Source organism: Globicephala melas, chromosome 14, assembly GCF_963455315.2.
Source record: "Globicephala melas chromosome 14, mGloMel1.2, whole genome shotgun sequence".
Taxonomy (NCBI): domain Eukaryota; kingdom Metazoa; phylum Chordata; class Mammalia; order Artiodactyla; family Delphinidae; genus Globicephala; species Globicephala melas.
Window position 1 is genome coordinate 65,124,933 of NC_083327.1, and position 20,008 is coordinate 65,144,940.

Here is a 20,008-nt window from a genome sequence, read left to right on the forward strand (position 1 = left end):
TTGTGAACTTGAAAGCTTTTCTCCTCATGAAATAAAATCAAGTATAGAGAAAAAGAAACATTTGGTCTTGATAGATAATGTCTTTTGCCTCATACTACAGAAAATAAGATCACATCTTGAAAGTTGGATATAATAAAATTGAAAGCATGATCCTAAAGCTTTATTTCAAAGCATCCATCAGCAAGAGAAAGAGAGTAAATTAGAAAGTGGAGACTTGTTTGATCTGCCTTTGGAGGTAAAATTAGAGCTGCTTATAAGAGCAAAAGGTTCAGGAGTGTTGAATCAAAGCTATGAGAAAGGCTTCAAGAGAAATGAAATGCTTCTTGTATTTTAGGACATACATGTAGAAAAGTCATTTAAAGTTGTTTCTATTGCACTACATCAAATTAGGTTTTGTTTCTGTTTTGACAGCCATGGTGACTCTAGTTCTGTTTTGCCAAAATATGTTTAAGAATAGGAATAGAATTTTGTTGAGTCACTGAGAACTGTATCATATTTTGGATTCTAAATTATCTACCCTGGTGGTTAGAGAATTCAGGAATATTGATTTGAGAGTCTTTGAAAGAAAAGATTAAGTGAAGTTCTTTCATTTCTTTTTCTTTAGTATTCCTCCTTCCTTTGTTGTTATGTTCCTTTGCATTTAATCATTTTCCAAGAGCTTATGTTTTTTCTCAGTTGAAGATTATTCTGTAACAGAGCAATGTATAAAAATACTAAATGCTGGGAATTATTTTTCTCTAGAAGGAACAGCAGAAATTAAGTATTTAGACTTTTACAAAATGTTTTTGTTTCTTTTATACAGAGTGATTATGTACCCCATCAATATGGAACGTGGATTAGGTGTTTGAATGCTTTGTGTGCCTCAGTCACTTTTACAAACATGTGTTACTAAGTTTGAAGATAAATTCTATTTTTCCAAACTAATTAGTAGGATTTCAGGATATATTGTTCACTCATATTTTCTTTCCATGGCTTACCACTAATCTTTAGGTTAGCGGCTACATGATTAAAGTAAGTTAGACATATAAGGAGCTTTGTTCCTGGATTCTGCTTCACTTATGTATAAAGTATTTGGATGGTGAGAGAAGCATTTGTTTCTTTCATGAACACTAAAAGTTTATTAATTGATAACCATATGAATATGTTATCTTTAAGGCTTCAAAGATTTAAAGATTATATACCAGATGATTCAATTTATACAGAATTGATATATAAAGATAGAAAACAGATCAGTGGTTGCCTAGGGATGGGTAGGAGTAGTGAGAGGCAGGAATTATAAAAGGGCACAAGGAAACTTTGAGGGGTGATGAATATGTTCATTATCCGGATTGTGGTTATGGTTTCATGAATGTGTACATATGTCGAGACATCAAATTGTACACTTTAAATACATATAGTCTTTATAGGTGAATTACACCTCAATAAAACTGTTAAAATATAAAATAAATTTATGTAGTTATGAATTTTTTTTAATTTATATATTTCAGCTCAGTTTGATTGGTTTTGTGCCCTACTTTACCAGGAAGACTATTAAAAATCAAACAAATCAAAACATAGTCTCCCATCCCAAGGAGCTTGAAACAGTGGAATATTTCCATTTGGGGGAGCATAGCAAGCAAGATTTTTTAAAACATTCTACACTACAGTTCAAATAGATTCTGAATCATATTTTAATTTGTTGCTGAGATAGGAACAATATATTGGCACTCAGTGGAGACCAAAATAAACACACAAATACATAACTGAAGAGAAAAGTGGAAGTAGAGTGAAAAATGACTTTGAACAGAATACACATTTTTCTCTAGTGCTCATGGAACATTCTCCAGGTGAGATCATATCTTGGGTCACAAATCAAGCCTTGGTAAATTTAAGAAAATTGAAATTGTATCAAGTATCTTTTCCAACCACAACGCTATGAGACTAGATATCAATTACAGGAAAAGATCTGTAAAAAATACAAACACATGGAGGCTAAACAATACACTACTTAATAACGAAGTGATCACTGAAGAAATCAAAGAGGAAATCAAAAAATACCTAGAAACAAATGACAATGGAGACACGACGACCCAAAATCTATGGGATGCAGCAAGAGCAGTTCTAAGAGGAAAGTTTATAGCAATAAAATCCTACCTCAAGAAACATTTCAAATAAACAACCTAACTTTACACCTAAAGCAATTAGAGAAAAAAGAACAAAACAGTACAGAGATTCCTCAAGAAATTAAAAATAGAACTACCATATGATGCAGGAATTACACTTGGGGGTATCTTTCTGAAGGAAACAAAAACACGAATTCAAAAAGATATACAAAAGGAGGTCAACTCAGTGCTTTGTGACCACATAGAGGGGTGGGATAGGGAGGGTGGGAGGGAGGGAGACGCAAGAGGGAAGAGATATGGGAACATATGTATATGTATAGCTGATTCACTTTGTTATAAAGCAGAAACTAACACACCATTGTAAAGAATTATACTCCAATAAAGATGTTAAAAAAGAAAAGTCATGCCTGATCATCTCAATTAAAAATACTTATTTGAGAGAGTAGAACACTCATTCATGTGAAAAGATATTTAGAAAAATAGAAAAAGACAGAAATTTCCTTAACCAAATGAAGGCTTATATATATATATATATATATATATATATATAGCAATTTATCACTGATAGTGGTGAATCCTTAGAAGTAATATGTTTAATGTCAAGACCAACCAAGACAACAGCATTTAGTATCATTGATTCTAATCTTTCACTGCAGAAGAAAACAAAAGAGAACAAACAAAGAAATGAAAAAGAGTTATAATCAGTACTGCCACAATGAATAACTGTAAGGGTCATGCTATGAATGATGCCTCTGGAAATACAGGCCTGATTTTAAGATGGGAAAGAATGAGGTAAAATTGCCATCGTTCACAGAAAAATGAATGCCTTTTTAACGATCCAAACCATCCACACAAACTGGTAGAGCTAATAACAGACTTTAGCCAAATCAATATGTAAAAATGAATAACATTAGTACTAGCAACAATAATTTAAAAAATTTAAATAATAGCTATAGTAAGACATCCCATTACTCAAATAACATGTTTCTTTAGAATATTTCTACCCCAAAATGCAAAATCATCTGGAAGGAGAAAACTATAAAACTAAATTAAAATACATTTATTAAATAAGTATTTTATTTAAATATTTATTATTAAGTATTTTATTAAATACCTTTATTAAATGAAAAGATAATCCATGCTTACAGACAGGAAGTATCAAGATCATGATGATGTCAGTTCTCCTTAAATTAATGTATATATTTAATACAATTATTTTAAAAATTCCCAACAGAGTTCTTTTTCTAAATAGATAGTGATATCTTAATCCTGAAATTCATATGAAGAACAGTGAAGATAATTTTGAAGGAGAGGATATTTGCACTACCAGATAGCAAAACTTATGAAAAAGATATAGTAGTATTAATACAAAGATACATATAGACACATATATATACAGAAATATATATATGCAAATACATTTATATATACACCCATACTGCAACATACACACACGTTGCAGAGTATGATCGCATACCTACATGCATGTGTGTATATGTACATATTGGCGTATTATCATATGATGTGCATACAGATCGGTGTATGCTGTAGGAGAGGTACCTACATATAGGTATATATTTCTCTATATATGTGTGTGTATTTTTGTGCTAATACTACTATATCTTTATCATAAGTTTTGCTATCTGGTAGTACAAATATCTTCTCTTTATTCTTCAAAATTATGTATACATGTGTATATTAAAGAGAGAGAGAGAGACATGAAGAGATACAGTGACACAGAGAGAGAGAGAGAAACTGAGAGTCCAAAGCAGCAGAATATTGGCATGAATTCTTGTCTACCTATGGTTTAGTATTTTGTGTGTATATGTATCTCTAAATAAAATAAAGTTATTTGTGTTTTTATTTTTTTTCTAAATAGTATCATGCTAATCATATCACCTAATTAGAGATATTTAGTCGGTGGAATTGAGACAATTTGGTGATCCAGTGATGTGGCAAGATAAGGGAAAGCGAGGAGCCTGGGAAGATCACCTGGTTCTTTGCTAGGATTCAGGGGGAATACAGTTGTCTTCACTAGTATATAGGATGCAAGGGAAGGACCAGGTTTGGAGTAATAAATGTTGAGCCCAGTTCTCAGATCCTTCAAGTTTGGGATTCCTGTGGGACCTTGAGAATGCTATCTGTGCTTTGCAGAGGGATCCAAGGAAATAAAGTGGCTTCAGAGTAGGGCAAGCAAATAGGAGGGAGAATTTGGAAATGTCAATTTCCAGGACAGAATAGAGCGAAGATGATTTAAAAGTGCTCGTACAGCTTACACTGTGCTTTTTTTGTTTTTCTTTTAATAGAAAGCCTCACCATTTAACTCAAACTAATTTTCACTGAAGACTTACTTTATATCACAGTCCTTACTCTGAGCTGCAATGGAAGCAAAGGCACAGATTTTGTCCCTTCAATTCTATTTTTAAGATGTGTCAGATTCTCTGTCACACTAATAATGCTCTGGCTCACCTCTGGGAAATTATACCCTTCTTTTGCTCTGCCATGGACACCCGTTCATGATCTGGCCTCTCCCTTCTTCACCTCGGGCCTCAGTGTGGGTATGACCCCTATAGGGAAGAGTCCCTTTATTCATTATCTTCCTCCCTAAGATTAGAGTAAATTTATCAATAAGAAGGACTATATATTTATTGCTGGCATAAACCCTGTGCCCAATATGGTGCCTGATAAACAGTATTTAATAAGTGTTTGTTAACTATTAAATGTTGTTTATTTAAGACATAGGTCATGCACACCAGGGACTTATAATCAAACCTAAGTGTTGCATGGTTTGCTTGGAATCATTCTGTATTGCTTTATGCTTGTGTCTTTTTCCAGTTAAATATAAATAACTCAAGGTTGAGAACTATATTTTCTCCTTGTTTGGCATTGCTCATCATGCCTGATACAGTGGTCAGATAATTTGTATAGCATTCAGCTGAGCAATATTTGAAGCCATACATGAGACTATCCATTTTGCACTATTTCCAAATTAAATATTCTACTGCAAACCTAATAATTTGTTTATTTAACTCAGGACTGATTTCCCCACAAGGAACCATTAATACCTCAACATTGGCTTTATAAACCTGGTAAAAACTGATGATTATCAGCTATTAGTAATTTGTTAGATCCCTTATATAAAATTTAAATAGAAGAGCACAATGCTTCAAGTTAATGGCATTATCTGGTTATGATTTTAACAAGAGAGCAAAAGTTGGAACATGATTTCTCAAATTCTTATGGTGAAAGTGGGATTTTGAATTCATTATTTTCTTAATTTTGGAATTATTTTAAGTGCATTTTACTTAAATAAAGACTTTCTCTATCTGCAATAGGAAATGCATGTGGAACTCGAATCTTAAAACCTCTAAAAAATTTAACTTTATGTTTTGTTGTTTGAGTTAGGGATGGGTTGGCTAAGGCATGCCTCTGTGTTTGAGATAGAGATGGAAAGAAATGAGAGAGAGAAAAAGAAACAGAACATTTGACTAATGACCTTTTAAACGGATCAAAACAACAATCTATTTATATCCACTGGGAAATGTTCATCCCTTTGAAGGCATCTCACAGTCTCTTTATCCTATGTGTCCTTTTTAGGTGTTCCGTTTTAATCCTGGTCTAAATAAAGAAAGTAAATGTTGCACAGGATCAAATTTACAGTCTAGCTAAATGAGAAATTCATTAGGTTTGAAACTCTGTAGAAGTTGCATTGCTGTGGCATTGATCTCTTTTTCCTGGTGTCAACCTTGCCTTGTATCCATTGAGCACAGTCTCCCATCTATCTGTCCACTTTACTCACCTATCATCACCTGGACAGCCCCAGGTTGTCCTATCTCTATGTAAAACCATGACTTTGGTGGTAAAGGCCACAGTGTGACTCCAGCAGTGTCCTGGAGACACCTGTGTGCTCACCATTTTCATCACTAACAGAACTCCTGTAGTTATAGAACATAAAACCTAAATGCAAAATGCAAAACCTAAAATGCAAAATGTAATCAATATTAGTAAACAGTGCTATAATTTCACTTCATCATGATCTTAGACTTTTAAAGTTTATATTAGGAAAATTCAGGTCAAATAAACAAAATCAAGCAGCTTTCCTTTTTTAAAATTCACTCACCAGGACCACCTTAGTTTCTTCTACTGTGAGAAGGACAAAAAAATTTTTAGCTTTCAAATAGAGTCCTTGAAAACAAAAGCTTACAAAGCAGCATGTCAACAAAGTTTTATCTTGCTATGCTTCTATTTTTGAGGACTCAGATATGTGATGTAGCTGAGGAAAAGATCTTTCTTTGGGTAGGTGAGGAAATATCAGATAGATTTTTAAGTCCTGATATTTTCAAATACTTTTTCATACTGATCCTAAAGAAGATTTTCAGCTTTAATAGGCCCTAAAAAAACAGGGAATCATGAAAGCAGTTATGAGCATGGTGGCCATATGCCTTATCTTTCAAACCAGGGCACTTAAAAAAATAGATTCTTTTAAAAATTATGCCAAATGCAAAAAGCATAAACCAGGACTGACTATGCCTGAAAAACTACAACCTATGGTCACCTTAACTATGAGGGAGGGCAATAAAATGGAATGCTAATAGAATCTATTAGAACTGTAGGACTAGGGTTTAGTTTGGCAGTGATATTTATTTGACAAATCTGAAGAATAAATATGAAGCCAACCTCCTATATTAATGGGGAAGGTGAATAATTTGGAGTTATTAAGACCATTAAAACTGATTGCTTGGGCTTCCCTGGTGGCGCAGTGGTTGAGAGTCCGCCTGCCGATGCAGGGGACGCGGGTTCGTGCCCCGGTCCGGGAAGATCCCACGTGCCGCGGAGCGGCTGGGCCCGTGAGCCATGGCCATTGAGCCTGCGCGTCCGGAACCTGTGCTCCGCAACGGGAGAGGCCACAACAGTGAGAGGCCCACATACTGCAAAAAAAAAAAAAAAAAAAAAAAAACTGATTGCTTGAAGATTTGTTGTTATTCTGTTAGATTAAAAGATAAATCAATGTCAGCTTTTTACTAGGACCCTCCCAACTAAATCAATCAATGACTAACTTAGTGTGTGCCTTCTGTTTCCAGTCATTTTGGTTTCATTTCACAGGCTGATTTTTGCCCTTGAAGGTAGTATTCATTGTATTTATGTAGAATGTGAACTATGCCACTTCTTCAATTACAGCTGTTGGAGATTTTCATTCAAAAATACTCAGTTACTTTGCTTGGTGGAATTGAGACCTTGCACATCTTTAAGCCGCTTAGAAGAAATGTGTGCATGATTTATAGAACAAGCAAACAAAGCATGACCTTTCCTGAACTGATTAACAGTGCTATTCTTCAGAATGGCAGTTTACTATAGATTCACTCACACTGAATGATTTTATAAATGTGTATAGGATACAGATATGTAACATGAATATACAATGGGCTTGAAATAACCTTGAACCAAACATTCATAACATACTATTATAATGAAGAAAGCTCCAATTACTTTCCCTGAGCCCTGTTTACTAGTCATAAAATAACGCTTTATATAAAATTTGAGAATCCTGTGGAAGAAATTATTTTATTTTTAATATTAAAATATCTTTCATTTTAAATTACAGATATGACCACACACCATACATTTCTATCTGCCTTAAAATGGATTCGAATTTAATTCACTTAAGCACCCTTAAAAATGTTGGTAGATAGATATTTTGAAATTTTTCTGACAAATTTTTTTCCCCTTCCTATGACCCAGAACATTGTGTGAACACAAGAGGAGTATGATATGAAGTCATTTGGACATCAATTCTAACTTCTCAGGTTGACCACTTTTGCAGTCCCGGAAAGCACTTTGAAAGAGTATAAGATTACAGTTCTTTTTTATTTCCATCTTGCAATGTCAGGCTCTTTCAAATCAAGTAAGATAGGTTTAGAATGATTGGGTTATCACACTTTAAAAGAAGATGCATACCAGAATTCACAACACAGTAATGCAATACCTGTAGATGATGAGCTCATATGCCTGAAAATAACATTTACTATTGACCTGGCAGTTGCTGTTGGTATTGTTTACTTTAAGTTCCTTGAGGGCAGGGACCATCTGGGTATACCTCTATCTCCCGATTCTATGCATTGAACAACAACATTGGGGAGTTTTTTTCTAAATGGAATGTAAATATAGAAAACCAAAATTTTAATATTCTCAAGTTAAGAGAGTATTACTGTAGTTGTATAATTTTACTTGTTTCCTTTTAGTTAAAAAGCAGAATTTTGTGAGGTTCCTCTTTTCAAGGAAATTCTTCAGAAAACCATGCTAAATATGTTCTTCTCTACCTCTGTCCCCACACAATATTTAACTTACCACAGCTTCATGCTCGTGGGGACATTGAATAAATATTTCTGGTCAATAGTCACAAACCAAGTATTTTCAAGTCCACTTGTTTTCCTTCCAGCACCATTCACAGTCCTATTTCCTTTAATATGGAGTTAATTTTCAGGTTGGACTTTGTTTCAGCAATTTTTTTAACCTGTGACTCTCAACTTATTTATATGTAAGTATATATAAAGAAACATTCAACTTGGGGAGAACTATTCCTAGAAAAAATCTGAGAAGTAGGCAAAGTCTCTTCTTGTGTTGTCCCCACACATCCTTTGAGCACTTCCCTCTGTTTCTCAAGGAAGCCACTGTTTCCTCATTGCCTAGACTCCTTCCTATAACAGCAAGGAATGCAGGAAATGCATATTGGAGTTTTCTAACTGATGTTTTGTATTTTAAACAAAACCATGGAACTGCAATTTTGAAACAATGAATAGTGTTTAACTATGCTATGGATGGCCCCCAAATGAAAACATGGCTGTCTCTTAAAATAACAAAACAATTCAAATAGACAAGCTGACCTTTGAAGAAGGCTCAGTTAATATGATCATCTTTTATTGAAAACGTTCCACAATGACCATCTGAAATAAGAAAGCAAAGGTCAAGCCAAGGCTATATTTAAATTTTTCATTTTTAACCTAAGGCTATTAAGGCAAAAAAGAAATTTAGAAAATGATCCAATTTTGTTGCAATATTTGTATATGAGGACAATTTACCCTTTAAAATAATTCACCCCATTTTTTTCCCCTGGATGAGTGAGGACAGGGAGGCTGTAAATTTTTGCAAATTAATAGGATCAGGATATGGGAGAGAAAGTTGGAGCTACTGCCACAGAAAAGGAGATTTTCCTACCTCATCTGCCTATATGTTGTTGCTATTGATCTATTTTCTCTATTTCCAGTATCCTTAAAGGAGAAGCCATGGAAGCATGCAGTGGTCTCTTTATTTTGAAGGGGAGCAAATATGCCACTCCAAAATGTACCACTTTGGCAGGTGGATTATTTTGAGTTGAGGGTAATTGAGACCCAGCTGACTTGAGAAGAACTTGTACCTCTTCCTTAACTTCCTAAAAGAATTTAGATAGGGGCCTGGTTCAGAAGTAGAGCTATGACCAGGGATAATTTTTGTCTGAAAGACTTACCTGCCTGGCAGGAGAAACATGACTACCAAACATTTGCTCTTCTTATCTCCCTGTGAACAGTCCTTCTCCCCTTTGAAGCCCCAGGCCCCTAACCAATTCCTTAGCTCAAGATGGCATATAACCTCAATTGCCTAACTGCCTTTGGGTCTCATATTACATGAGGATCCCATGTGCACAAAAATAAATTTATTTTTCTCTTATTAATTTGTCTTATGTCAAGTTAATTATTAGATCAGCCAAAGAACCTAGAATAATAGAAGGAAAACTTTTCCACCTTAACAGTCTCATCAAGGGCATGGCCCAGCTGACTTTCTTGGGAGCTCAAGGAGTGGAATGTAATGTTACAGCAACAGTACAATTGGGAAATAGTGTTTCTAATAAAGCAAAGAAAAAAAAATTTTTAAAGGTGAGTTGAAAACCATTCCATACTTTAAAGGCACAAAGCCATTTTACTACTAGAGAAGAACTCCAAGAAGTAGGACAGAGAAAAGAAATAGTGAGCAGTAATCCTTTTCAATTCTCTCTGCCCCCCAAATACTTCAAATAACTAAATAAAAAGAGAATCCCTAAGAAAGTAAATACAAATAAGAGGGAAAAAAATCTCTTTCATGTCAGACAGCACACCACCAAAATCACCAGAGGGAAACAATCAAGCCTTCTGTACTTGATAACAATAACATACTGACTTTAAACTGTCCTAAAGCTCAAAAAAGAATGTGCATGGTTTATTCCTATAAGCACAGAGAGGATTCTTCTCTCTTCATTTGTCTGGCTCTTTGATATTTTTCTGATGTGTCTCCTGTGAACATTCTTTCTTTTAGGAATTTTTATTGTGAGAACTAGCTCATTTTTTTTTTTAACGAAAACGACTGTAATAAAATGAACAGAACTGATTGTTTAGAAGATTGGGTTTTTTTTAAGATTGATGTCTTCTCTGTAGCCATATAGTATGATAACAAAAAAAAAAAAAGAAAGAAGAAGAGAAAAAAGAACTCACATGCTTCTCTACTGATGACTGAGCTTTCCTAGAAGGTACTTCCCAGGATAATCTTAGGATTCTTTTAATGCAACTTGTTAAATTTTCTCATCTGAATTAAGATACCTTATTTCTCCTCACCTCACATAATATAACCCTCTTTTACTAGGGAAAGGATGAAATAATTTACAGCTACATTTCCTGTAAAAATTCAGAGGTGATACTAATAAAATTCTTTTATTAGTTGGGATAGGCTAGGTTCTGCTGAGGTAACAAACTAGCCCCATATTTCAGTGTCTAAACAGGACAAACACATTTCTTCCTAGTCCTAAATGTCCCACAGGGTTAGCTGGGGGACTCTGCTCCACAAAAATGCTCATGGATGCAGGTTGGAATCCGTCTTGAAGCTCGGTTATATAAAATAGCTGTCTTTCTCAGTCTCTGCAGAAAACAAAAAAAAAAAAAAAAAAAAGAGAGAGAGAGAACTGGAAGGTATTTCCCTGGCAATTAAATGCTTGACCTAGCAGAAATACACATCACTTACACCAATAGCCCATTGGCCACAACTTGTTGCAATGACCTGCCTATTTGCAAGAGCACTGGAAGATTTAACCCTCCAATAGACCATGAAGGAAAGGAGTACTGGATGTGGATGTGTCCTAGCATATTTCTCTCTGGTCTATTCTGCAGATGTATACAACAGACTAAGAATCTGCTATGTCATTGCAGAAATATAAACTGAAAAGTTAGACTGTGGCTAGATTGCAGTAGATTTTGATTGTTGGGCAAAGGGATTATTACTTGATCTTATACTCAATGAAACACATCTGTTTCTGAGCAGCCTCAGAAGCTGCTCTTGGTACAATTATAACACCCTGGGGCTGGATGCACTATCATTTGGACAGGTGATAGTGTTGAAGATGGGCAAATATTACTGGAGATAGACACTTAACACAATTTCCTCTAGGCTGCCAATATTTACAACTCCCTTTTCTAACACTTCCCTAGCCTTCACTGAATTTGGTTTAAGTGTTTTCTGGATTCCCCCTTATACTTTGCCTCTTTCAAATGTGACTTTACTCCTTATCTAAAGCCTACACCTGCCTTCCTCTCACAGGTCGTATTTGAAACGCCATTTGTAGAGAAATTATCTATTCAATAGCTGCTTTAATAAAGCTTAGTCTAGTTCAGATGTGCTATATGGATAGAGGTTGAATTCAGGATATTGTTTTAATTACTTTTTTTTTCAAGATAATGAGAGCTGGTAGAGAATGACAACTGTGGAACTGGAAAGATCTGGAGAGTGTAGGAGAATCTAGAAAATATTAATGGAGAGAATGTTTTAGGTTAGCATCTGAAAAGAATGAATCAGTAGTTTATATGAAATTATGAAAGGAAAATTACAGAATACTGCCCTTAGGTAGATACATAACTTTTTCATATAGTATCAAGTCCATTCTTCATGTCACTGCCAGTTGTATTTCTAAAACACAACTCTATTCCTGTCTCTTCACTACTAAAACATTTATAGATCTTCATTATGTAGAATGTCATTTCCCAAAATGTGCTAATAGTATTACTTTACAATGAAGTATGATGACCAAATACATGGAGAAATTCTAGGTTACACCAAGATTGATAGCATCTTTTCTAGAACAAACTGATGGTAAATCTGTAAGAAAGGGAATAGTATACAATGTTTTCCAAAATTACTTGACCATAGAAGTCTTTTTTTTTCTTTGTTTGTATCCCTTATAGGTAAGTGAAATATTGCAAATAAATAAAACCATTGAAATACGGTTTTGAAATTGAATTCTTCAGATGGTTTTATAGTGAAGTAGAGACTAAATAGGTTTCATTTCCTCCAAAAAGATTCTAATAAGGAAAATGAGAACTCTGGTTTAGCAATAGTAGGAGAGAATAAAGTGACTTATAAAGGTTGTTTGCACTGCAGTAGGACAGATGGAAACAGAGCGAGATGGACACTTTTGAGAACTCTTTAGGAACTTAAATACTGAGATTTGGTGGTAGAACTGTTATGGGGTTATGGGACTGGTACAATTCAAGCATGACTGAAATTTCTCTCTCAGATAAAACTAGCTGAGAAGTGTGAGAAACGTTCGATAGGACCTAATAATGATAGCAAATATTTATTAACTATTTACTATGCCAGGTTATATTCTCAACTCTTCTTACTTTGTCACTTAATTCTCAAAATGAATCTGAATGTTTTTCATATGACAGGATCAAGTCAGATATTAAGTAAATTATCCAGAATTTTCATCTTTTAAGTGTTACAAGTAGCACATGAACTCCACGAACTCAGATATTTGACTAAGAGCCCATGTTCTTAAACCCTATGCTATAAAAATGTATATAAATGCATAAATAAATAGAAATGTTTAAAGATGTGGTGATGGAGTGGGGTGAAGGGGCCACTAATTTGGATATGTAGAGTTTTTGGCAGCTTTTGGGCATCCAAAAAGAGAAAATAACAATGTATGGCTCTATATTCAAAAGAGAAATTGGAAAATATGGATTTTAAAGTATCTAGCATAGAGATGGTCAAAGAAGCCAAATGTGGTAGTTACAGAAGTTGAGGGAAGGGTATATCAGCAAAAACATTTTATGTAATATGGGAAAAAAAGGTCATAGATTTTCGAGAGCTGGAGGTTATTGGTGATCTTAACAAGAGCCATGATGGGTGGGAAAAGAAAGCTAAGGTTGGGTGGGTTGAATAATATGAGTTAAGGAAACAGAGATATTGTCAAAAAAGACTTTCAAGAATTTAACTACAAATGGAAGGAGAAAGTAGAAGAAAGTGAGAATAAAGATTTTTTTAAATGGGAAGAATTGAGTATTTTTAAAGCTAAAGAGAAATGTCTTTCTGAGACAAAAGTGAGAGAAAGAATATCCAATACTTAAAGCTTCCTGAGAAGATAGGAGAGAATAGAATTTACTAAAAAAGAGGAGGAGGGATAACTTTCAGAACTATGAGGATAGATTTCCCTTATATAAAAAGAGGAAAGATGGAAGGATAAGTGGGTGACCATGAACATAGGCTCACAGGATACATTTTGTCATGTGGAGGGGTACCTACTTGAGGGCTTCTTTCTCTAGATAAAGCAGAAGGGAAACCATCTGCTTAGAAAGATTGGTGAGATATTCTTTAAGTAGCAGGACATTTCCCAAGTACTTTAGAAAATATTAGGGGGAGAAAAGTTGAGAAAAAAGACATATAGTGTTATTAGGGCAATTAAAATCTGTAACATTGAAAGGCCAACTCGTTAATGTTTATTATATAATCTAATTTAAAATTTTCATACTTATATAATATTTCAACATTTATTAACCTCTTCCACTTACATTCCATTTGAGCTTCACAATAACAATGAACTTTCCAAGAACTCTAGGAGGTAATCACTTTACTTACATATGCTACATGATGCAAATAACAAATCAACAATGATCATGTCATTAAGAGATAATCACCATTAATATTTTGCTGTATTTGTTTCTATGTATGCTATGATATACATGTTTTCCAAAGGAGGGGTCAAACTGTACATTTAGTTTTGTAATCTCCCTTTTTAATTCATACACTCCTTTTGTGCATTCCAATTATAACTGGAATTCTATCAATATAGTAATTTCTGAAGAATTGATATTTTTGCAGCATTGATCACCTCCATATAATTTACCTGTATTTATTCAAATATTTTTTATGCCTCTCAGTGAAAGTTAATAGGTTTCTCAATACTAAGTCTTATACAGAAGTTTTGAAGACTCTCTTCTTCATGGTTAACCCTATGGTTTAATCCTGGTATTGCACACTCCATTCCTACAAGCCTGTCTGTTCTTTCCCTTCCTCAATTTTTTTAAAGCTACATTTATTTGAAAAATTTTGGGAGTAGGTAGAATTTCTGCATTTCACAGAGGAAATGCCTTAATTTTTTATTAGCTTATTTGCCTCTGTTGGTGGAGCTTAATCCTGAAGCTGTAAGAATATATGTGAACATGGATATGAGTTTTTATTTGCTTTATTATAGAAGCATTTGTCATTAGCTTGTCTCTCCTGCATAGCCTTCCATACTGAGGGCTGAATAATGTGAATTTATCATCCTTAAGTTGTTCATGTAGTCACTTTCTCAAGCCCTTTGGGAGATAATACCACAATGATGGTGGTACAATATTAATGAAGAGGTACAAACTATATTGCAGTATCATGAAGAAAAGACAATTTTGAATTCTTAGATTTGTGTTTTTAAATAATGTCTCCCCTCTTTGTAATTCTTATCATTAGATTAACTCATCATCTAAAAAAGTTTGTGTAGGAAACTAAATGAATACTTCTTTAAATGATTCTAAGGACCTACAAAGAACTTAACCACGATGTTGAAATAGAAGAAACAGCAGTGTGGAATAGAAGTAAAAATAAAAGGTAATGAAAGTAGAAATGTCAAATTTAAACTTCCAGCAAGTAAAATTGAAGCCAAGTTTTTGTTAGACTCAGCAAACAATCTTTATCAGATTCAGTGTTCCAAGCATAGAAAAGCATACAAGCACTCTCCCCAGCGGGACCTACTAAGATTCTGGGGCAAAACTTCTAGTTTGATTTTAAAATCTTGAATACTAGTACATTTTCTTTGTTCTCCCCTTTCTCTTCCATACTCCTGATAAATAAGTAGTGATTGCCATTTTTCTCTAAGTCTTCCTTTGATGTGACATCCATATTTCCTATGTATTCTGTTTGATCATGGATATCTAGAAGAGCATGTGAATAAATATATAATTCAAAAAATACCATTTTTTTTGTTGTTGTTAAGAGGAATTATTATTTTTTGGTAAATTTCTGGGAAATCACTGACCTCAAATGATTTTTTTTAACTGCCTATACTAAAAGTTATGAATATTTCTTCTACTCTATTTTACTAACTTCAAAAATTATAACTTAATTGGAGCAGTAATAAATGAATAATGGGAGCCAAGAAATTGAATAATATAAAACCTTATATGATATGAGAATAATCAGCTCTGAACTAAAAACAAGTCAAACCTATAGATAGAACATTCATCTTCTACTAACAATCTCCTAAAATAACTCAGGATTGTAAAGTTAAGATACTTTCTAGAATATATTCATGTGAGAATATATATATATATATATATATATATATATATATATATATATATATTCAACTTAAGAATGTCTCCAGTTTTTGAAGTCAGGGAGCCACTTTCTACCCATGTGACACAATGGAGAAAGTAAAAAAATAAAAATGTTTTGGATTTTTCATTGTGAAAATTGACAATAAATATGGAGGAGAGCTGCCTACAAGCATGAGACCCTTCAAGGGACATGGAAGGAGACTACAGTTAGTCTTCTCTTACTGTGATGCCTATATATTCTATATGTGTTCTTTACACATATTCGGATGTCATCTACATTAACTATAGTCTTTGCTGTGATCATTAAAAACTTTGTAAAGATTAATGCACAGTGTGTAGTCATAGAGTAATATTAATTCATTCATTTCAACAAGTTAACAGACACTTATTGACAACACTTCTGTGATGGATGTTCTAAGCAAGGTCTTAAAAATGCAAAAACAAAGAAGCCTTTCCTTTAAGAAGGTCATAGGCAATAAAATAAATAAGAACATACGCATATAAAGTTACAGGAACTAGATGTTATAGTACAAGTTACAAGTATAGTATAAGTTACATGGACAGAGTTCTTTCAGAAATTCGAGGAAGGAAAAAATTATCCTTCCTAAGAGATTCAAACCTCCCAAAAGGTGAAATTTGAGCTTCATCATAAAAGTGAATATGGACTTACCATGTGAAAGAGAAATGAGAGGTATTTTAAGCAGAGGATACCATGTATTTCCTGTCTCCAATTCATCTAATGACAGACGTAGTGAGGAATTAATATTGGAGTTTTGTGTCTGTGTGTCAGGAAGGAAGGAAAATGACTAAAATGATATCTTGAGGATATTCTTTGTAAAGTTAAGGAATTTTGATTTTATTCTGTAGGCAGTAAAGAGCCAACGATTGGTTTTTGAGCAGAGAGTAACATGATCAGATGTTAGTTTTAGGAAAATAACAGGTAGCTGTGTTGGGGGTGGACTTGAGTATAAGAAACAATAGCAAGAAGACCAGTTTGGTAGGCAGTTGTGAAAGCTCCAGTAGGATATGATGAGGACCTTGGTGAGAGGGAGGTTACAGAAGGGGGTCTACCGAAGGTTACAGAAGAAAAAAAAAAAGGAGTAATTCATTTCATACCTAGGAAGGATGTTTTCTGTTGAAGGACAGAGAGTGAAATATAAGTTTTGATTCTTCAGGGTGGATGTAATCTGAGACAATATACTAAATAGATACAAGTTTTTGAATAAAATTTATGATAAAGAAAAGAAGAAAATAGAGAACTAATTTAAGCAAAAGGGAAGGAGGGCAACAGAAACTTCATTTGTCTGTTTTTTGCTTATTTAATAGAGAAGCTGGCTGGTCTACAGCAGGGTTGAATCTGTATTTCATCTGTGATGAACTACATGGGTGATGTGAAGGCTTGGCATGAGGTGAATGACGTCACATTTTGGACTTCCTTTCTGACACTGTTTTAAGAAGCCACCAAATAAAATAAAAGTTTATATTTCAAACTTCAGCAAAGAGGCACATTCAGTTAACATTGTAGGACCATTTTCTGGAGTATCAAATCTCATTTTTCTACAGGCAGAAAAACCTACAGGAGTTGACTTCCACAATCCTTGAATGTGGATGATTGCTGAAAAGGAGGGGTGCTGTAGCCATACACACAAAACATGAATTTAGAGAGCATCGAGCTTGCTTACTGAGAAATGAGGTTTGCTAACATTTTCATTGCCTCATTATCCTTGAGTAAGTTACAACTGGGCTGAGCCAGGAGAAAAACACCTGTTGAACCAGCTTTACTGTTGAATTGCAGGTGGGTAATGGCAAAGTTGGTACATGACAAGCCTGACAATGACATAATTAAATGTTATTCATTATTTTTCATATTTGAGATATTTGTGTATTTTTGTCAATAGAAGCAAATGCCTAGATAAATGTCTGCTGAGAAATATGTAAACTTTTCAACTCAAGGTACTACTGGAATTCTTACATTATTTCTCAGGGGAAGATATTAAAATAAATTTGTTTTAAAATCCTTAAGGAAGTCATTTAAACATATGGACATCAAGCTACACTTTTAATATGTATTCTATCCCTCTTCATCCGTCTTGTTACAGCTCTTCATTTGTGTTGTGAGGTTTTGTTGGGCAAAATGCTATTCCTATTACTAAGTACACACGCACTAAATGCCTGTAACTACACATTTAACACTTGTGATTGTCTAATTTTACTCTCCGTGAACTGTAAGTTCCTCCAGTTCTTGGCTGTCTTTTGTATCTCTAGATACATATATAGCAAGAATTCAATACATGTTTAAAGGTAGTGGGTTTTGAAATAATTGCTTCTTCGGTCTAGTGGTTAAGACTCCATGCTTCCACTGCAGGTTCGATCCCTGGTTGGGAAACTGAGATCCTGCATGCCGTGTGGCACAGACAAAATTTTAAAAAATAAAATAAAATAGACTCGCATATATGATTTCTATAAAAAATAATTGCTCCTTAAGGCTACTTTATTTGAAAGTGAACATGTTCATTTTTATATACTATATTTTCCTCTTATTGCAGAATTTCAGAAATTCCTTTTAGTTACTCAAATCTGTTTGGGTGTTTTGTATTGTATATCTGTATCATTAAGGAATAGGATTTCAGAGTCATGGAGGGCTTTTTCCCCTATAGTGAAATACTTTACGGCTTACAATTTTGCTTCATAAGATTCTACAGTGAAGCTTTCTCTCACCCACCTATAACTGGACCTGGCACACAGAGTTCTAAATCTTAATATGATTTCTTGCATCATTTTGCACCTTTTAAAATTTCCTCAATGACTCAAATCCTTTGGGCTTTGAAATGTGTTTTGTTAACTGGAAAGATGTAAACAGCTCATTTAACTTGACCTTCACATGTGCCTTCCTTTCTCATTCCTTTGGTGTGAACATAGCACAGCCGGTTAGTCTCTGCTATAGCTGTGAAGTGGCATCCACCTTCCCCCAGCTCTTCCCTATCATGATGCCACTCATACTTTGTCAATACTGACAAGCAATTATTAGTCTTTTTTTCCTTTACACTGTATATTGGCAAAACAATCATTGAAAAGAATTGTAGACATTATCTTTGCACTATTGTGGTAACACAGCTCTTAGGCTTTCTGAGAAGATCCATTAGTTTTGTTCTCTTATCTAAAAACGATTTCATCTTTGCTTTGTATTGCTCCAGGAGTTGAATATTTCACCAGTTTCTGCCACATTAGAGGTGGATACCTTTATTTCTTCAGTGACTGAGATCTATTTCTTATTGGCCTTTGTTCCATGCTTAAAGTTATTCTTTGTTCATTTCAATTCCAGTTGGATTAGCTGTAATTGGGGTACTTTTAAAAAGCCCATTTGACTCTCTAGAGCTTTTTATTAATCTTTTTTTTTTCTTTTAGTATTGGTCTGACCTCAGTCTCTCATCATCCCAAGGTCCACTTATATACACCATGCATGTATAGAGAACATTTAGCTGGATGCATTATTCAAATTACAGCTAGGAAAAATTTGCCTTTGAAGTTTTGATTATATCAGGACTTGGAAACAGGGCAAGTTTCTCTCAGTAAAATTATTCTTTCAAATTTGACCCTAGACTCTCAAGTTCAGTCATTTCTTACTTTTTTTTTAACATCTTTATTGGAGTATAATTGCTTTACAAGGGTGTGTTAGTCTCTGCTTTATAACAAAGTGAATCAGCTATACATATACATATTTCCCCATATCTCCTCCCTCTTGCAGCTCCCTCCCAAACTTGTTATCCCACCCCTCTCAGTGGTCACAAAGCACCAAGCTGATCTCCCTGTGCTATGTGGCTGCTTCCCACTAGCTATCTATTTAACATTTGGTAGTGTATATATTTCAATGCCACTCTCTCACTTCGTCCCAGTTTACCCTTCCCCGTACCAGTGTCCTCAAGTCCATTCTCTATGTCTGGGTCTTTATTCCTGTCTTGTCCCTAGGTTCTTCATATCCATTTTTTTTTTTTTTAGATTCCATATATATGTGTTAGCATATGGTATATGTTTTTCTCTCTATGACTTACTTCACTCTGTATGACAGTCAGTCTCTATGTCCATCCACCTCACTACAAATAATTCAATTTCATTTCTTTTTATGGCTGAGTAATATTCCATTGTATATATGTGCCACATCCTCTTTATCCATTCTTCTGTCGATGGACACTTAGGTTGCTTCCATGTCCTCCTTAGGTAGGTTTATTCCTAGATATTTTATTCTTTTTGTTGCAATGGTAA